This window comes from Adiantum capillus-veneris, chromosome 30, assembly GCF_014529385.1.
Source record: "Adiantum capillus-veneris isolate H3 chromosome 30, ASM1452938v2, whole genome shotgun sequence".
NCBI classification, from domain to species: domain Eukaryota; kingdom Viridiplantae; phylum Streptophyta; class Polypodiopsida; order Polypodiales; family Pteridaceae; genus Adiantum; species Adiantum capillus-veneris.
In genome coordinates this window covers 108761670-108783694 of record NC_140960.1, presented here as the reverse complement: position 1 = coordinate 108783694, position 22025 = coordinate 108761670, and positions in this window count along the sequence as shown.

Genomic DNA, 22025 nt, shown 5'->3' with positions numbered 1-22025 from the left:
TTTCCCTCTCAACCTTTTTCCCTGACCTCTCAATCTCCGATCTTAGGGAATGTATATATATAGCCTTATACTCGCAAAAAAACAAAAATAGTAAAGAGCAAGAGCGCCTAGCAATGAGAGAGCACCCTATCAGATCTTATATATAAGTCCAAATTCACCATGTCAAGTCAAGCAACACACAAAAACAACTCTTATGTTTTAAAGGCCTAACCAAATCTATCTGTCTTGTCAGAAATGGCTACTTCACCAGAGGCATGCACTTCTATTTTTGATGAAAGGTACCCCTTGTCTTTTCAACAAGTGTTCTACGTATGCTACCCTATACTTTCTTGCGAATGGGATTTGATAGAGAGCCTTGCATGTGAGAGAAATTTTGAGGAGTTAGAATGGCTGATACGTCTATGGCTAACTAGTGATCCCTACCCAGTAGCGAATGTGTCTCCAATGGCACATGCTTATTCTTTTGCACAAGATGAGTATCCACGCATCACGAGGTTCTTGATTAGCATGCTTGCACAAGAGGATGATGAAGAGGAACTAATAGAGACCGAGGAAGACTATGGCCTCACGGACAACGATTTTATTTATCTAGATGATGAGGATAGAGGCCTAGCCTTAGGGTGGCCACCCGGTTTATATAATATCCTCTTTCCTTGATTCTAAAAGGGGTGACAGATAGGTAGGTTAGGGGTCTAGATTGTGTTTTGAGTTTGTTTTTTAGGAGTTTTAATTTTTCCCACTGATGTGCCTCCTGGAGGTATTCCTTTTGTTTCCTAGTGTGTACAGGAGCGTGTTGCTATTGATAGGATTTGGACCTTCATGGAACCTTTCTCTCGTTCACACTTCAAATCAAGCGCGACCATCAACACAAACAGGTGTTTCTTATCCATTAGCATTGCCCTTATCTTTTTTGCATCCATGTTTGTCTGCTTTGATTGTGATCGGTAGCATAATATTCAGCGCATTGGCTTAGTATCAAACATTTAATTCAATGTAATGTTTTGTCATAATCACTTGTCTAGGTTTAAAAATCAAGCAGTCCGACTAAGCTAGTTTGACCAAGCTAGGTATTAGAAATCTTCTCTTAATACCATGGGGAATGCCTTCCTAATAAACAATGGTTACTTAGGTTCTTAATCCGATTTAGGGAGCATTGTATGAAATGTACTAGGGCTTTCTAGTGGGCTTAACCCTATTGACCTTTAGCGTAAGTATTATAAAGGGAGTTTACTAATGTGATGAGCCTGGGGAGGGTAACAATGTTATATGACCCCCCAAAGTTACAAAATTAAAATGATGAAAATGAACAAACAAAAAATCAAAGTGCCACAATGTAAAATTTTAAGCTGGAAGAGAAATCTCAGCTTGATTTGGTACTTCACTCACATGTATTGCCTATGGTAATAGAGCCCTAGAGGTTCCCAGTGTGGGCGCTTTTCCTTGAAAAGCAAAAAACCCAAGGCATACAAAATAAGCACACACATCATAATTGAATCACTGTGAAAAGACCTTGGGGGGTCAAAGAAAAAGTAATCAGCCAGGCGATGATTTCATGAGAAATTCCTTTTATGGTAGCTTAACTACAAGGTTTTCTAGATATAGCCTCTAGTCAGCCCTTGAACATGAATACTTGGCTCTCGCGATTAAACAACTTAATTGACCACAGAAAATTAAGAAGCTTACCCATGGTATTAATATTCGATCTCTAGTGCTTTTAGACCGTCAAATTAGCGACCCCAGACTTGTTTAATTTTTTGCCTTTACATCTGTTTATGCATTTGATTACATTGCAATTTAATGTTCATTGCTAAAAAATTGTTTGAAATTCTTTTACCAATCAATTTTTCTATCTAAAACTGCATATGCTTTTTAAGAGAATGCAATTACTGTGCCAATGTTGTTTGATTTTGCAGTGACTGAAGAAGGCTAAGGACATTCATCTCAAATGCTCTTCCACCTCGACGATCCAGCTTCAACTCAATAGCTTCCGAGGACGGAATCTACATCAGGAAGGGGGGCATGTTAACCCTCACGGCTCACGGACACCCATCACCTACGATGGACGCGTATTATGTATTTGGTAGAGTCAGGTACCGGGCTTGTCGGTCCAATAGGGAAAGGTAGAGTGATCGTCGATGAGAGGCGCACTTTAAATTGGACATTCAAGGGATTAGTTGGTTAAGCATGGGCGCCCAAGTGTGAATGGGGTGAGCTCCTATAAAAGCCAACTAAACCTAATTTTTACTCATTCTCTCATTTGTGCAATTGAAGAGTGCTCTTGCTCCATCTCCATCTTCTTCTTCTTCACCTCCTTGTGTGTGTGTGTGTGAGAGAGAGAGAGAGGGAGAGTGTGTGTGCGATCGAGCATTACGAAGGCACGACGGCGGCGAAGCGGTTGAGCGCGGCACGACTGCAGCTTCTTCTTCATCGCGGCGAGGAATCCACCACGAAGGCGAGCGTAGAGCGGTGAGTGACACACCCTTTGTTTTCTTGAGCTTGCTAGTTTAGGCTTGTTGTGTGCTTGGAGCCGTTTGTGGCTCGCACACGGTGTATTGGCAAGTCCCTTGATTCGACAGTGCGGCAAGGAGCGCACATGATAAAATTTTGATTATATATTTACATATAAACAATAGGCTGGTCTTTTTTGCAGCATATCATATGCAACCACATTCCTTGGTTTGCTAGGCAGTATGGTAGCTTGGCTATATGGTCTACACAAGGTATGGAGAAAACTCACTACCAAGCCCGTACTGGCTATTTCAACCACACTCATCACGGCAAAGCCAACAGTTTGGAGGAGCTACATCAATGGACTTATCAAAAACTTATGCATAGAACACACCAAAAGGAATGTGTCAAAGACATTCAGATTGGCCAAGAAATGAGATTAGCAAGCAAACGACGGAAGAAGAAAATATGGGAGGCATCTTCTGCGGCATCGCGACATGCAAAGTGGCGACTTCAAAAAGAACGCATTGGAAAAATTTAGACAACTCCGACCCAAGTTGTTTGAGACTTCCTAAAGATAGTGCATTGTAACACAATATAATTTTTTGTACCAAGAGAAGACAACCATTCACAAAAGTGAGAAACATAATGTACTCATTGTTTTAATAGAAAATGTACTATTTTTTGGCATCGACAATATACATCAGAGCTTCTCTATTCTTCATCTTTGTCAGGAAAAGTTACAAAATATTCTGGCCTTTTTGCCTGCTATGTATTAGCGTCTTCTTCTTGCCTTGGTCTTTTGCAACCTAATCCTGCAGGTTCGTTTGTCGACAGTACATTTGTCTCCACCTCCACAGCCACAAGAGACATTTCTTCAGTAGGCAGATGCACAATTGGTTGTTTATTGCGAAACATAGCATGCTTGTCATACTCTAGTAATTTCACAAGTTCAGTGATTCCGCATGCCAAACCATATGCTGCTTGGGTCAAAAAATAGCGACTACGCAAACCATACATTCCTAGCCCTTGGCCAAACATATACAATGCGGCCTTTTCTTCTAAAAGCATTATTTTATCTGCGTTCCTCCTAATGATGGCCCCTCCTAAATATCTTGAAAGTGTCTTCAACGTCATCAAGGGTAGCTCCGCGTTGTCATTGGAGAAGGACGAATGGAAGACCAAAAAACTCGGATACTTAAGATTCTTTAAGTATTGGCCGAGAGAGGAATTCTTCCCTAAATCTCCCATGCCTCGTCCACGAGGGCGAGGAATGAAGGTATCATCATAGACCACCAACTGCAACAAATTAAAGTTATGAAATGAGATAAGTAGAAACCAAAAAGGTAAGGCCAAAAAAAAAAAGATTACCTTTTGGTTTTCATCTTCCTCAAGTAAGTCCTCATTCCATAGGTTGATGCCACCCTGACCTCCAGTGGGCGCATTGGAGGTTGAGGCGAAAGATGATGAAGAAGTGCTTGCCTTACCCATTTCTTCAATCCCTAGCTTTTTTTGCACTTCCATGAACTCCTTTTCTGTTGGATGCGTGCGCTCATACCTAGCAACATCATTGTAAATCATCACAAGTGCACTTGCGGGGTCAACGAACTCATCGTCATTTACATGGGCATCTATAACAGAATACTTGTCGTGCTCAGGGTCAATGACAACATCATCCTCTTCGAGATTCTGTGCCACAATGGTAAGGCAATAGTCCTCTCGAAGGTCAAAAAGCTCCATAATGTCGTTAAGCATGACATACTGCAAATCACCAATAGGTATGGTAGGTAGAACACTAGTAAGCAAAGCACCCTCCTGAAGTTGGAATCCCTGAAACCTGCAAGGCAAGGCTTCCCCGAGACTTGGGCTCTTGACCCTCCCCAGTTTGATCCTCTAGCGAGGCCTCTGCAGCATCAACATGCTCATCCAAAATCAAATGAAAATATAAAATAAAACCTGCATAATATTCAGCCACGCGACACTTGCAGTTATGAAGTGTACACTTGTAGTCTGTTATCCGCAAGTACACTGGCAGCTTAAGGCAACTCCTAGAAAATATGTGTTTCTTGGAGGAGTCCGAATTCATATCCTTCATGTGAACAAAACGAACTCCTTGTATCTCGATAGTGCTACCCGACGTTTGCTACTGGTAGGTCTGCTGAAAACCTGATAGGTAATGTTGCGCGGAGACAATCCACTCATGCAAAGAAAAATCTGGATTGAACATCGGCCTGATCTCTGTCTCGCGCTGCTGAAGCCCAATGTGGTATGGAAAATGAGATAGTTTTTCTTGGGGGGCATCTTGAGAGCAAGGCACTTCCTCCTCTACTTCAACATTTAAGGGGTCCATAACGGAAATTCAAAAGCGAAGACAGACGAGAGAGCACAACATCCAAACAAAGGGCAAATGGGGGAGCAAGTCATATTTATAGGACTCCCGAGGACATTGATGACATCGATTGACGTGCATCATGGGGCCGCCGTGCATCATGCAGTCGCCGTGATGATTACGCCACATGTCAGCCACCGTGGAACGGTCGCGCCACAATGCGAAACTGGTGCCGCCACTCCACAAAAGCACCGATATCGCGTTTTGGCGCGATAGCTTGTTGTCGCGTCATAACGCGATATGGCCAATCCAGAGTACTCAGGAACGCCCCGTATCGTGTTTTGATGCGATGCCTTTTTGTCGCGCCACCCATGCATCATGCAGTCTCCGTGATGATAACGCCATGTGTCAGCCGCCCCCGCAGTGGAACGGTCGCGCCGCAATGCGAAATTGGTGCCGCCGCTCCACAAAAGCACCGCTATCGCGTTTTGGCGCGACAGCTTGTTGTCGCGTCATAACGCGATATGGCGAGTCCAGAGTGCTCAGGAACTCCCCGTATCATGTTGTGACGTGATGCCTTTTTGTCGTGCCACAGCGCGATACTTGTGGTCACACTAACCGGGATCTTACTTATCGCGTTTTGACACGACAACATTTTGGCTTGCCACAATGCAAACACTGCAATTCAAAACCATCAAGGTCCGCCTCCTGGCGTTGTGCTGCGACATACCGTTGTTGCTAGGGCAACCTGTTGGGGTGCTTCTTTCCTCGTCGTGCCACACCGCGAATAGGCAGTGCCACTAATTTCGGCACCACCAATATCGCGTTGAGTCCCGATGTGCGACATAGCGCGTAATCATTATGCTCGCACGCTTCCCATCATACCTCGCAATGTCATGATTAATGCAGCCGCCTCTTCTCATGATTAAGATGTGATTATACTTATTCCGCTAATATAAACACCCCCCCTCCCCCCCCTTTTTTCTCATCGTTTTTTCCGAAGTGTCTCTAGTCACTCGGCATTTTTACCCACATCCATATTTCTTGGCATTCTCCTCGTTCAGGTCATGGCCCGCACAAAGCAAACAGCAAGGAAGGTTTATCTAGGCCAGTCTGGTCCGCAGGGCCAGGCTAGCTCGTCTGTAGTGCAACCGTCAACATCGCAGGTGATTCTGGGCAAGACCATGCCGCAGTTACGGGCAACAATGCGAAGAAGAAGATACGACACAACAGGAGCGTTCTACTCGAACTTCGTAAGCTCCAAAAGCACATTTCATTGGCAATACCTAAACTGCCATTCCAGAGAGTTTTTCGCGAGATTTGCGAGCAACACAACCTGAATTTCCGGTGGTCTCGAAGTGCAATGGGGTTCTTGCACGAGGTCACCGAGGATCTTTTTGTAGAGCTTTTCCAGGACAGCTACATTCTCTCGGCCCATGCCCATAGGGCAACATTGATGCTGCGAGACATCAACACACTTCGCCTTCTCAGGTTCATGTATGAAAAAACAATATCGCCTACTAGTATTTCAGATCGAAAGATGGACAATATTCTTAGAATACCACCTATTGACAAGGTCAAAGTTCATGAAGTGTCTACACAAATGCATCGATACAGCACCCGTCTCAACACTGAGCGGGACACAACAGAAGACGATACTGAAAGATTGGAGCAGTTACGCCTTGAGATGATGGAGGAACAAATGGCAGATGCCATCAGCGACGCCAACGCTGATGATTTGTCATTTATATTTCCCTATTTCCATGTTGGCCTTCCTTCGTGGGGACGCATTCTGTATTTTCCCTATCACCCCCACGAGATTGCAATTTTAAGAACCGGACAAGGAAACTCATAGACTCAATCATCAATTGCTTGCTTTGGTGCATGCTATTCTTTTTTTCACAATAAATTCTTTTAATATATTCAATTTTGTATGACACAAATTTCTTTACAGTTTTGTAGTTTCAAATTTTCCTTGGAATATGCAAGATGATGTCGCCGTCCTTGACTCGAACCTCTCGTTCGTTTTGGCGGCCAAGGATACATCTTTAGTGGAAGTAGTTGACTGGTTCCAGTCAGTGAACATGGAGACAACAAATTTTTTTGTTCTGGCTTATCATGAAGGGTACGCAATGTTTTCAATAGTAAAATTATTTTATCTTGAACTCTAATTTGTTGTGATGACATATGTTTTTCTTATGTTTATTTGTAACAACGCTCATTGGAGTCTTGTTCTCTTACACCTTGAACGAAACCGGTGCTACCTTTCTAATTCATCCCATGGATTTCATGGTGAAGTACGTAGATAAGTGGTTTTGTATTTTGTTCGACATCGCATAGAATTTTGTTAAAAGTCGCTTATGAAATTTAATTGTATTTTGCGTAGATCTGTTCGAAATCTTGTGTCTGCTCTTGAAGCTTTAACGCAAGAGCAGATATATGAGAATCTGACGATTATTAGTTGCAAAGTCCCTAAGCAGGACGATGCCTACTCTTGTGGATGGAGGGTCTTAATCAATGCAGAAATTTTGCTAGGGGTCATGCTTGATGGAAGTCGTAGAAGTGTAAGCATTTGACACTCATTTACAGATTTGTATCTTAATAAGTTAGTAGCTATGTTAATAAACATGATGTTCTTAACGCAGGTAAGAAATTTGGCAGATTATTCAAAGGCTGATGTTTCTTCGTTTAGAAACAGAATGATTGAAAACTTGATCAATTGCGCGACCATGCGTCCAGACGGAGCACATGATGCTTTTATCCCGCCAGCACCAAGGCCCACGCCTAGGCCTCCGCCGACAAGATACCCCTTGTCTACCATACCAACACAAGCACATATCAATATCTCCCCAGATGCCTCCCCAACCCAAGCTCCCATCAGCTCTCGTCCTCAAGAAACAGCTCCAGAACCCTCAAACCCCCCACCCAGCACCTCTCCTGCTCATGAAGCAGCTCCAAAGCCCCCAAACCCCCCACCCAGCACCTCTCCTACTCATGAAGCAGTTGATCCAGAGCCCCCAAACCCCCAAGCCACCACCTCTCCTCAACCTCAACCAACAACCCCCACATCACCCCACGCACAAGATTAGAAAGAGATTATAAAATGTACTTTTGACAAATTGATTACAAGCAGTGGATCGAAATTTGAATTTTGTTTTGATTATGGTTCAAAGTTTACAAAATGTTGTGTACAGCTTTCCAAAAAAATGGGAGAGTGAGGATCCAATGGTGTTTGGTAATGTAGAGAGCTGCCTTTGTCGAGTAATCTTTGAGAATAGTATTTGAATCATTGTGTACAGTTAGTTCACTATTTCAAGTCTGTCGCTGGTAATCTGTGCACAAAGAGTCGTATTTTCTTGTATGTGAGGTACCTGCAATGCAATGTACGCGATAAGACATTGGGATACATGAGCACGATAGAAACATCAACGTATAAAAGTAATACATGTAGCTTAGTACCTTTCGCATGTTACACTTGAAAACAAATTTTGAAGGAAAATTGAGCTCAGACTCATTTAACAGATCCTCTCAAACATGTCTTAAAGTGACATTTGATCTGACCACAACAACTGTAAGCAAATAATTTGAAAACCATATCTCGATGGACATCAAGGGATTAAAAGCATTGTCACTTAAATCTTGATCCATATCTACCAACTGACCATTCACTCGATGCCACCTCATGTAGTAGAAAGAAACTATAAAATTCTGTGATGCTATCATACACTTGCACACAACCGAGCGCTTGTCAGCTTTGCACAAAATTCCTTCAGAATCACTGACATCCCAATTATCATCCAAAAAATCAAGGTAAGTTTGGGATTTGCAATGAACATGGTTTCTGTTTTTCTAACCTCCTCATCGTGGAAGAAATCTATAAAGACATGTAATGGCATAAATAGATTGACTCGTACTTGCCTGCTTGCAATGTTTGGTCACAAACACTTCAAAATTTCCTGATGAAGCTTGAGTTTAAAACACTTAGAGGTTTCTAAAGTTGGAACTGGCCACTTTGGGGAATCTTGTTGGGGAAGAGGGAAAGGTTTCAAAGTGTCAATTCCATGGACAGAGCAAGGGGCGTTGTAAAAGTAGTCGTAAAAGAAAACTCCCTCTCTGCGAGAGCTCTTCTTGCACTAGTTCTGTACATAAGTTCTCCCACCGAAGCATGAAAAACATCAAAAATACCAATTATGCACTCAACTGGTTGCCAGTATTCTTTGTTAGAAGGATAAATATCTGCAAAAACAAAAGATAAGAGAATGGTGACAAGAAATAGTCAACAAAATGACTTGAAGGATCTTTAAAGACTTTTTAGCAATATAATAGTCACATTGTTTGGTCTATGAGCAGGAAACCCCAAAGATGACTGTTGTAGTCGTAGTTCGGAGTGCATATATGCATGCTCAATGAGCACCTCTTTCACTATCTTTCCGGTTTGAGGCAAGCGAAAATCTTTCACACGTCCTTTGTAGATGTTGATGAATTCATTTGACATCCGTTTTCTTCTTCTTGTTTGTAGCAGAACCCAACTACCAATAGTGACTGTGGTAGACATCCAGCGACCATGGTCTAAGTCAAAGCTATCGAATAGTTCCACAGATTTAACAGAGGCAGATGGTTGTCGTGGTCGTCTTCCTTCCATCTCTGCTTCTATTAGCTGCGAAGTGACACTACGCAAAAATGATAGAAGAAAAGAGGCTCACACAAGAAGTAGTAGCTTGAAAAGTGTTCATCAAAAGGTGTGCCTCACTGAATGTGAGTTATGGCACATTCGGCGTTGTCGGCCATGGCAGGGGAATAATTTACACAAATCACGTCATATCTTCTTATTCAGATCTTTTTAACAGAAAAAACTCTTTTTTGAAAACGCAAAAATTTGAGATAAAAATCAAATAAATTGGAGCTACCGTTGTGGTGACTCAAACTCTATTGGTCGAACAACATTCTCTCTCTAACGCCAAAAAGTCTTTTTTCGAGTCCAAACTTTTCCTAATGGAGCAAAGAGTATTTAAGTCTATGACCATTCAGAAGTTAGATGAGAATATCATTCGGCATGAATGGCTACAAGCTTCTCTCCCATATCCTTTTCTACAGTGTGAAGCTGCTACAATAAACAAACGGATTAAAGAGGAGCCAATAGTGCTACTATACAAAGCAGATATCTTCCAAACCAGAGGGAGTTAAGTTGATTGTGGACTCTCGGCCAAAGTGGAGAAAGGCATGGCTAACCAAATACCCGCACTATTTAGTTCATCTGGTAGAGGCGTCTAAAAGAGTCAGAGACAACCTTAGCTTTTGCCCTCTACCAAGAATGCGGACCTGGAAAGCACAAGAGCTGGTGCAGAAAAGCCAACCCACATGGCTCAACTACCTAAAGCTGCCAGGCTTGAAGTCAAGCGAGAGAATGAGTGAGCAATACATGGTGAAAACCCTAATGGGCGCCATTAAATTGTTCACTGGCTCGCCTGACCTCTCTTGCATCATGCTCAAAAAAATTTGTAAAACCCTTCTGGCGGTTTTTGAAATATTTAAACCTGGACAGGCACCAGACATCATCTTCTTCTTCCAAGACACATATAGATCTACATATGATCTGTCTGCTCAGCCTTCTCATGAGGTGATACATGCCCTTTATCAGTGAATCATGTTTTTGCCCTCGTATCATCTCGAGGCCTTTGAACAAGCCTTCTACACCGGTTTCTTCACCATCAATACAAAAATATTCGGCCCTACATTACTGGCCCAGCATGCACAATACGAGTCTCTTCTGAAGATGCGTGAAAGCCTCCACTAAAGAAGCAGCTCTACTGCCATGTCGGGGACGACATGAACTAGGAGGGGGGAGTGTTGGATCCCAACAGTTGTATAAAGCCCCTTTGTAATGACTATCAAATTCCCTTTGTAATGCCAATGATGTCTACCGTCTTTATCCAATTGTTTGGATTATGCATAGATTTATTAGTTTGCCGGGACGCAATGCGTTTCCACTTTGTAATTATGATGAGTAGAACTCAATTAAAACCCCATGTACATTTTGAGCTAAGGTGACTAAAGTATAAAGGTCACCTTAGAACCAATTTTGAATCATTAATTCTATGTCGTACGAGTCTGAGAGAGAGAGAGAGAGTGTGTGATCTTATCCTGTTTGCTATGCTCATCTCCCTCACCGGATTCACGAAGCGACCACACCATCGCGGTAGCCTCTCCGAGAGCTATGCGCCCATGCCAAGAATTTGCATCTTCAAGCTGTTCGTGAGCGATCTTTCCACGAGCTTTTTTTTCTTGTAAGTAGCACAAACGGTGTCTATTTTCAACAATCAAGTACTTTATGGAACGACAGCAAGATTAGCTACGCATAGATGTTCATAGACTTAGGTTTCACACACTTTTAGGTTATGACCTGTGAGTCTATTGCGACTGTATTCGAGATAACTAGGGTTATAATCTGGTGAGATTAGACTTATAGGTAAGTGTATCCTAGTGAGGGAATGGTGACTAGCAAGTTTGAAGCGGTTCCGAGTTCATTTGATGTGTAAACGGTGTTATGAGCGTTTAGGGATAGAGTGGGTTGGAGTTAACAAGGATTAGTGATTGATGCATCATAGAAGTGCGTATGTGTAGGTTGGTCTCAGCCTAACAAGCTAACGAGATTGCCTCCGTGCACCTACGGGTTAGTCGTGTCACCGGATGACAAGTAAGTATGTTGTTTGTGTCGTGCTGTGAGCATGAACAGGGGAGTAGTTAGTCCTAAAACACTTAGATAGCAATGCCTCTATGTAACTTTTCTGACACAAGGCAATACCACCGTCACACTGCTTAAACTGTATGCCCAAGTAATGATGAAAAGCCCCAAATCTTTCATCTTGAAAGTAGCATTCAAATCAGCCTTAAATTCAGCAATATGTGCCTCATTGAGACCAGTGATCAGCAAATCATCCACGTAAAGAACAACAATGAGAAGTACATCACCCTCACACTTTACATACAATGTGCTTTCTGTTGGACTGTTATGAAAGCCTCATTTGACCACATGAGTGTCAGCTTTCTCATACCAAGCACGAGGATATTGCTTCAACCCATACAAAGCCTTCTTACATCTGCACACTTTGTCCTCTTGTCCTTTCTTGACAAAACTGCGAGGCTGCGTTACATAAACTTCCTCAAATATGTCACTATTCAAGAAAGTAGTAGCAATGTCTAAATGATGTACATCCCAACCAAAATGAGCTACCAATGCACATAGAAAAGGCACAGTAGTCATACGACAGGTGGGTGCAAAATTCTCTTCATAATCATGCCTTTTTGATGTGCATAACCCTTTGCAACAAGTTGATCCTTATGGCGATCGATCTCACCATCCGGCTTGCATTTTTACTTGTAAACCCACTTCGTACCAATGGCCTTCTTGACGGGAGGCAAATCACATAAAGTCCATATGTCATTTTCTATAAGTGCATCATATTCTGATTGCATGGTAGCCATCCAATTGAATTCTGATTGCATAGTAGCCATCCAATTGAATTCTGTGCTTCATCAAAAGACAAAGGTTCCTCAACATCATGTAAGCTAGACACAACAAAAGCATAAAAGTCTGATGCATAAGATGCATGACCAGAGCCTGAATGAGTACTACTAGACAAAGGTGCATCCAGTTTACTGTCATGCAATGTATGCACCAGCCATTTTGGCATACCTCTAGCGTGCTCATTTTCCTCCCTTTCCTTATCAAGTACATTATCTACATCGACATTAGTAATCGGCTCATCTATAACATTTTTTGAAACCCCCATAGGCTGTACATTTAATTTGCCTCATTGGAATTTACATTCGTATTTCCACCACTGAAAAGAGGCAACAAAGTGGCATAAATGTCCTGTGAGCTTACATTACTGTCTCTAGTACATGACAACAAGGGCTTAACAAAATCTTCCATAAACACTACATCTCATGAAACCAGAATACGATTTGTTTGTGGATGATACAACCTGTAACCTTTGCTTTTAGCACTATAACCAACAAAAATATATTTGACAGCCTTATGATCCAATTTTCTACGCTGTGTTTGTGGCACCAAAGCATATGCGAAACAACCAAAAACGTGCATGTGCTCAATAGAAGGCTTTCTATCATGCCATGCTTCATATGGAGTAATAGACTTGAAAGCCTTTTTAGGACACCTGTTAAGTACATAAGTGGCACACATGATGGCCTCAAGCCAAAAAGAATGCGGAAAATCTTGACTTTTGACCATACATCGTGCCATTTCAGTAAGTGACATGTTTTTCCTTAGCAACACCATTTTGCTGAGGTGTATAAGCCACTGTACATTGGTGTTTTATCCCACGACTAGCCAGAAATGCATTAAATTCATGAGACATATACTCCCCCCCTTGATCGGAATGGAGGGTGCCCATAGTACATTTCAATACATTTGCAACCATAACCAAAAATTGTTTGAAGCACATAAAAACTTTGGACTTCGCTTTAAGTGGAAATACCCATGCACGCCTGGAGTGATCATCAACGAAAGTCATGAAGTACAGGTAATTGCCCAAGGACGGAGTTTGCACAGGCCCACAAACATCACTATGCACAAGCTGCAACCTGCATGTGGCCCTAATTGAAACATCCTTTGGAAACTTAGAACGCTGTATTTTACCCAAAATACAGTCTTCACAAACATGTTTGACAGGTGCTTCAAGAGGCGGGAAAGAAGCAACCATACCAGATTTTTGCAAACACAGCAAACTAGCAAACTTCAGATGCCCAAAACGTGCATGCCACAGTTCTGCATCTGAAACAACCCTTGAATCTGAAACTGCGTTTGTAAAATTTTGTCCACACTTGTCATACAAAGTGAGCTTATACAATCCACAACACAAAAGGCAAGATGCAACAATTTCATCATCAAAACTGAGATCATGAATTGTACATCTGTCATCCACAAATTTGACTACAAGTCCAAGTCTAGCAAGGCATAAAGAACAGTCTGCACAAGGGAACTGTCTGAAATGATTTCACCTGTAGAAATAAGTTGCTCATTGATATCCTTGATACCAGCAAGGAAAATGTCCATCTCATCTTCCTCATGCATAATCTTCGATTCCAGCTCTTTACGCAACAAAGCAATTTTAGCCTCATTGCGGCTTGGGTAAAGACCTGCTAGAATATCCCAAGCCTGTTTTGCAGATTTCACTGAACAAATGTGAGGATTAATGGTGCACTTCACAAAATACGCAATCAATGCATGAGCCTGTGCACCCTTTACATCCCAACGAGCTTGTTATGCCGTAGGCAAAACAACTTTTTCTAATAGCAACAATTCTTGTAGCAAGACCTGCAACATCATCAACATCACCTACATCCTCAGAACCAGGACGTACATCAATGCCCTGCACAATATTCCAAATGCCATTTGACACAAGAATATGTTGCATCATATAAGCCCACATCCGGTATCACAACAATTAAGGGCTCAATCCTACCAAGTTTTGTCACCATCTGGGAAGGTACATAAATCACGATCCATCACAAAAAATGTGCCAAAAACTGAAACACAAGTACTTGGAAAGGTCTTCCTTAAGCATAGAAACACTTATCCATGGTCAAAACATAAAAAACAACCATTTTAACCTCCAAATCAATGCATTTAGCTCACAAACAATGTGTCATGAACCACAATAGAACTGGAAATGATTACACTTAGATTGTAGAGCAAGAGACGAGGAATGCAATGTACTATTTGGAAAGGCATTCTGATTACTAGTTCATGAGAAAAGAAGATTGCAAGTTGCAGTAATAAGAGGCCTCCACAGTGCACGTTTTTTGATTCTTCAAGCTAATGATAAATCTCCCCTCAAACTAAGGGTTTTGACTTTAAAAGTTAAGGGGGCTTTCCCACGACCATCCGGCCTTTTACAAGGGTGTAGACTCAGAGAAGTAAAGAGGGTATTGTTTAATTACATCATGGTTACAACTCATCCTAGGCTGAATTACATGGCTTTCTTCAAAACAATAGAGTGTTTACAGGGTTTGGTGCGCATACACCTGTATATGCCTGTATCCACCAAACATTCCCCCCTTCCTATTTATAGTATAGATTTTAATTTTTCCATGTTTTCTTCTCCATTCAATATTAAGATTAAATGTTCGTGTGTTTAATGCAGGTATGGAAGATGATGAGTTTCTTTCTTCTTTGTCACCCAGCAGAGGAGGTGGTACGAGGACCTCATCGCTCTAGAGCACCATCACATTGTTCCACTCCTTCAGCGTCTCCCTTTGTTTTGGAGCATTCAACGCGCTCCAAAGCTTCGGTGTCGATGAGACGATATTCACACTCGTCTAGGCACCGACGCTCTAGTGGTGGCGAAGATGGTTGCTGTGGGGATGCCGCCGCGGATGCCTCGACACCGCCTCGTGTTCAACAAGGCTCCTTACCTTCCCCTTCTTTACCCGCCCCCACACCAGCCATAGCATCGCCATCTACGCCAGGTTTTGTGCGGCTATCGGCCGTTCCTGGGTACACACCACTAGCTACTCCTCCAAGAGTGACCCCAATCGCCACTCCTCGCTTCAGGGCCCAGACTCCAGTGGAGACACCTGACGTTCGTACCCCCATCGAGACTCCGCTAGAGACCCCTCTATCGAGACACCCAGGTTCATGGGTCACAGGCGAGAGGTCTTGCCGTACTCGGTCGACATTAGTTGCGGCATCATCTTGGATGGCAAAGGCAAGAAGGTGATCTCGCGCATGCACGGTCTTTGCTCTTAGGTGTTTAGACACTACATAATAAACACCTAGAGTGAAGTGCCAAGTGACAGAGTCATCAACATACTACGTGACAAGTTTCCCATGTCAAGTCGGGTTGAGCGCTTTAATGAAGACCAGATGAAGGTTCGAATACATGAATATTGCAAGCACAAGTGTTCTGAAGTACAAAAATAAAAAAAGCATAGGTGGAACAGACCAAATTGGCTGGCCAAAGAAGATTGGAAGAATGCGAAGCGAGCAGCGTGTGAGAATCCTGACAAGTGGAAGAAGCCAAAGCGCAAGTAGAGGTAGGGAGCTCACACCACTTGGGGAGCGGCGGGTGGGCATCATTTGAGCCCGATTTTGTAAGTGTTTTTGCATTTCTCTTTAGGTTTGATAGTTACGTCTATTTGTACTTTTAAATTCTAACATAATGGACTCTTTGTATATTTTGAACGGTGGTCGATGACAGAACGTGAACCCACACCGTACGAGCGCGAGTACGTAGGCAAAAAGGGCTTAAAGGCCTTGATGGACATTCTGAGTTCTCGCAGCGACATGGTTAGAATTTCACTTCACTCTTTTACTTGTATTTTAATGATAAATTTCTTTGTAATTATATGTTTATACTTACAAATAGTACGTCTTATTGTTTTTTCTGCAGAATCTGACAGATACGCCGCTTGGACGCGATGAGACGTCTAATTAGACAATGTTAGTCTAGCCATAGTCGTAGCCAGATAGCATCAGTTTCCTTTTGTCATAGATTGTATATTGAGATGACGTGTATACGTCTTTTTGTAACTATTGGAAAACCATGTATTTTCTCAATAATGATAATTGTGTCGTAACTATTACATTTGCAAAGCTTAACAATCAAGTGATTCTGTCTATGATGTGTATAATTGTCATTGATCTACTTTTTTCCAATTACTTTTGTCACTTTTTATCTTTATTCTGCAAACAATACTATGCATGATGGAGTTAATGGTTATATTGTCTTGTGGGTAACTACTTTGGGTCTATACCTTGCATTTTCTTTCAAAGGTGAATCTGGGCTTATCCTGGATTCATTTAGGTTTACTCTATTATCGAAACATTCAATATGGTTGATGGGTGGCAGGGCATTCAATGCCCTGTCACCCAAAAAATTTTACTCTCGGGTGTCGCTATAATCGTCGCTATATAAGGCTCTGCAACGTCACTATGAGCGTCGCTATAGGAAGCCTACATTTTTCATTATCTGCATCGCTATGGGAACGTTGCTATATGCGTCGCTATATAGCGATGCAGATAGTGACACATATAGCGACGTTTCCATAGAGACTCTATTAGCGACGGTCTTAGTGACGTTGGGGAGTATAAAAACCCAATATATTTTCGTTGCTAAAAGCGTCACACCCCCAGGAAATCTCATCCAATTAGGAATATTCAGTAGTTATCACATCACAATGCAAACACAAGTACTTACATATGCATGTTACAAGACACAACAAACATCACCACTGAGCACTTCCCTGAGATAAACGGGCTGCGGTATGAAGCTACTCAACGACTACCTCGTCACTCCCCACGCAAATAACCTAAAAAGCTCCGGGCCATGAGCTCAGAGGAATGTACAACCAAACGCTCCCCAAACCACAGTCTGCATCTCTTGGAGGTTCAAGCATACAACCAAACGCTCCCTAGGCATCAATCTGCATAGTTCTGAGGTTTTCTCGCATACAACGGAACGCTCCCCCCAAGCATCGGCATGCGCCGTTACAAGGTTTTCAAACATACAATCACAAGTGCACATAACCTCTTGTAGTGAACCCTTCCAGTGAAATATAATGACATAGAAATCATGGCAATATTGGATAGTGGGGTAGACATAGCCATAGCCACAAAAGCAATATGGGAATCCTGGGGACAACCAGCCATTAGAAAAACTCGAATGAAATTGCAATTTGTTGATGGACACATCGAAAGAACCTTAGGACTTCTTGAAAAAGTGATATTTAATTCTTGTGGGTTTAAATATCAACACACCTTTGCCATAGTAGACTTTGGAAAGAAACTCAATTACAAAATCATATTGGAAAGACCTTTCATACGACAAGTACAACTCATCCAAGATTGGGGAAACAATTATCTGTACTTGAAGCAAGTGGGATAAATAACAAGGGTTAATCTAAAAAATCACACTTATAGAGATGTCATGAAAACACCCATACAAGAATTTGATTCAGTCTCTTCGGTTAAAACTAAGCTTCCATCTTGGTTGAACAGAGACACTCCTATTTGGATGTGCGGAGCTTCAGAAAATGAGAGCTTAAAACAAGAAGAATGTATCCTAGAAAGGGATTGCACAGACAAAGACTATGTACCTGAACCCTTTCGAGAGCAATTTTATGAGCCATTTGAGTGGACTCAAATTTTAGCGACAATGGATGTATGTGTAAACACGTCTATGCCTACTCAATTTTGCAATGAAGACGGCTACAACATAATTCCCATCCAAATGATCTCAAGCCTTCACATTGAAGACGAAATTCCGGAACCCAAGGACTTGATAAAAGCTCAACAAGTATTTGGAAATTGTTGAGGCCAAGAGCAAGAAGATCAAGAGAAGGTGGGAGCAAGGCCTGACACATGCTGAGCCAGTTGTGGTGCAACCAATGGTTCCTATGGCAATGGATGATAGAATGGAGCGAGTGGTTCAAGGTCTGGATCCCGTTACGGATCGGGTTTTGCATGATCTTGCTGGTCAGTGCAAGAATTAAGAATTAACATAATGAATAGGAACCAAAGAGAAGAGTGGCCAGTTTGGAGAGGTAGGGGATGAAGGCTACAAGGAAGATGCTACAATTGTGATGAAGAGGGTCACTACACCCCTGATTGTCCTGAACCACCAAGAGAGAGAGGAGGGATATACCCCTTATATGGACGTGATCAAGGGAGAATAGAAGAAAATCATCAAGAGCGGGCATTAGAAGCACCACCGCCGACACAACAACAACTGAAACCATTGCCTAGAAATTGAGAAGGCAGAGCTATTAACATCATTACCCTTGAGCATCAAGATGTGGATGTTTTGGCCAATAAGAGAGCTAGGCATGATAGGGAGAAAGAGACAGAAGAAGAGAGGGAAACAAGATCAAGGAAAGGAAAGGCTAAGGTAGAAGAAAAACGAGAGAGTAGCAAGTGGAAACGTAGAACGAAAATAGGTCCAAAGGACTATCTCCTTGGCCAAGGTGTTGAAGACTATGATATTGTCGACGACATATGAAATCAAAAGGCAAATATTCTTTTGGTCAGTTGGTGGATTTGAACGCTAAATTGATGAGGCAGTGGACCAAGTGTGTGAGTATGCGGCTTCCTTCCAAAAAGGAAAAGCATCAAAGCATGGTGTCATCTTTGAGAGTTGGTCACCCAGTGGATATGGTGCCAATAGTTGAAGCTATGCTGGGAAAGAATACGAAAGTGCAAGCATATGTGGATGGTGGTGCCCAAGTGTGTGTCATAACCGAGGCTATCATGAAGGAAGCAGGAGTCAAGATGTCAGTAAATGCTTCAATCCGTATGAGGATGGCCAACCACAAAAAGGCAAGGTGTCTTGGAATAGCTTAAGATATGACGATAAAAGTCTTGGGGATTGAGTGCTTGGTTGATTTTCTACGTGATGCAAACAGGTGAGAATGCTTATCCGATCATTTTAGGGAGGCCATGGCTTATCACCATCCCCAACAAAGGGAAAGGAAGGACCACTGTCTACAACATGAAGACACACGAGAGCCGTACACAGCCCCTATTGGATATGCAAGATACAAATTCGACAGAAACTACGTCATATGATAGCGATGCTTTGTCTACATCATCAGAAGAAAATGTAGAGGAAGGCTTGATACAATTATGTCCTGATCTATTTGGGGTAAGTGTTGAAAAGGAAGCATTGGTGCATGATGTGAAGGTCAAGGAGGAGAAGGATAATACAAAAGCAATTGTAGAGCCTGCCAAAGTGAATGTAAGGAGCATGTCAGGAGAGGAATTGACAGAAAAAGAAAAGAAGGAGTATGAAGACATGTTTACAGATTTTCCAAAGCTATTCACCACTAAATATACAGAGTTACAAGGAGCTAAAGGGGTTGAGCATAGAATCGATCTAAAAGAAGGTGCCAAGCCAAAGGTTCAAAAGCTTAGGAGGTTGGAAGTCATTCATGAGAAGGCACTTCATGAAGAGGTGACAAAGCTTTTGGAAGTAGATTTCATCTTTCGAGTGGAGGAGTCCGAATGGGTCTCTCCAGTTGTTATTGTGCCCAAGAAGAACGGAATATTTTGGATATGTGTTGATTTCAAACCTTCGAATGTTGCCACAAAAAGGAATCATTATCCACACTACCCTTCCTAGATGAAATCCTCAATCAGGTTACAGGTCATAAACTTTACTCAATCATGGATGGATTTTCTGGGTACTTTTAGATCTTGATAGCAATTGAAGATCGATTGAAGATGACCTTCATTACTCCTTGGGGATGTTATGCGTACAAAAGAATTCCTTTTGGGCTAGTTAATGCATATACTACCTTCCAATGATGGATGAATAGAGTGTTTGGTCCCTACTTGGGTAAGTTCATTTGAGTTTTCATGGATGACATTGGGTGTTATAGCTCAAGGGTCACACATTTGGAGAAGCTGAGGTTGAGTTTTGAAAGGCTTCAACAAGAGGGTGGGCAACTCAACCCAAATAAGTGTAAGTTTGCTCATGCCACAGTCCATTTGCTAGGACATTTTTGCTTTCCAAAATGAAATCAAATCCGACCCAGATAAAGTAGAGGCTTGTTGCTTATGGATCCACCTACCAACACAAAGGATTTGGCATCATTTGTGCATAATCTTGGGTACTTGTCACGTTTTTTTTGGATGCTATGTCAGTATGTGTATCCTCTCCAGAAATTGAGTCAAAGAGTTCAAGGGTTTGAGTGGAATGAAGACATGCAATAGGCTTTTGATGGTATCAAGGAGGTATTGTGTGCTTTACAAACAGTGAGTCCTCCCGACTTGCAATCGATTTTCTATGTATCTATTAGTGTGGGTCACTAGCTTTTGGGTCGGTTCTCTTACAAAAGCAGGGAAGGAACTTCAGGCTAGTTTATTTTGAGAGCAAGATGAAGAATGTAAGCGATTTCTCCTACACGGAAATGGAACAGTGGGTATTTTCCTTGGTTCTTGCTTGTTGCAGGTTCAAAACCTAATTGTTGCCCCAAAAGTTCTATGTGCTCACCACATCAAATCTTTTGCCGGATGTAGTACAACATTTGAAGCCTAGCAAGCACATCTTAAAGTGGACTTTGTAGCTTCAAGAGTATGAGTTTGAGTTTAAAGTGGATCATTCTGTTAAAGCTCACTTGGCATACATAGTGGTACATAAGGGAGGGGAGTTTCCATCTTACCCAAGGGTTGACAAGGATGATCATGAAGAAGAAGTAGATATTACAGATGCGTATACAATGATGTTTGATGGTGCATACAGGAAAGTTCTTCAAAAGGCAAGTGGTGGGGTAGTCATTAAGAACCCAAAAGGCGATGTAATCTTTTCTAGAGCATACGATCTTGATGAAGCTGAAAGTAACAATGAGGCCAATTATCTCACACTTTTCCTTGGGTTGAAACAGTGTGTTGAGTTTGGGTTGAAGAGGGTCATTGCAAAAGGGGATGCGTTGCTAGTCATGAATCAGTTGCTTGGTTTGTGGAATGTTAAGAAAGAAAATTTGAAGAAGCGGTTCTATGTCATCAAGAAGCTTTTGCATGAGTTTGAGAAGATACAATTTAAGCATGTTACTCGTGAGCAGAATAAAGAAGCTGATGAGTTGGCTACGGACAAGTTGGATGCCTTGGTAGCTCCTCTAAAGGTCAAGGAAGCCTTGTATGCAGGAAGGGAATCATTGCAAGATGTAGAAGTATTTCTTGGTAGATGGAAATATCCAGAGGGCATGTCAAAGGTTCGGTGTCAGAGGATAGTTGGAAAAGCAAGAAACTATACATTGGTAGGTGAGGATCTCATGCTTTATGGCAAGGATAGCATTTTGAGAAAAGTGTCGTACAAAGAAGAGACATGCTTGATTTTGGAGCACTGCCGTGAAGAAACAGGCCATCAAGGAAAGGATCATGTTGTCTTTCGTATTTTGACAGCTGGTAATTGTTGGCCCTCTATGATGAGAGATGCTTATTTTTGGTGCAAGTCATGCCATAAATGCCAAGTGTTTGCAAATTGAAAGCTTTTGACTGAGCCTCAAAAAGCTATAATGTCTTTTGATGCATTTGCAAAATGGGGAGTGTATGTTGTAGGTCCAATGCCAAGAACCGACAATGGCAAAAGGTATATCCTTGTGGCTGTGGAATATTTGACAAAATGAGTGGAGGCAAGAGCGGTAAAAGATGTAACAGCAGGAAGAGTGGCCTCTTTTTTGTATGCATACATGTATTGTAGGTTTGGAGCTCCTAGGGTTATCATTTCTG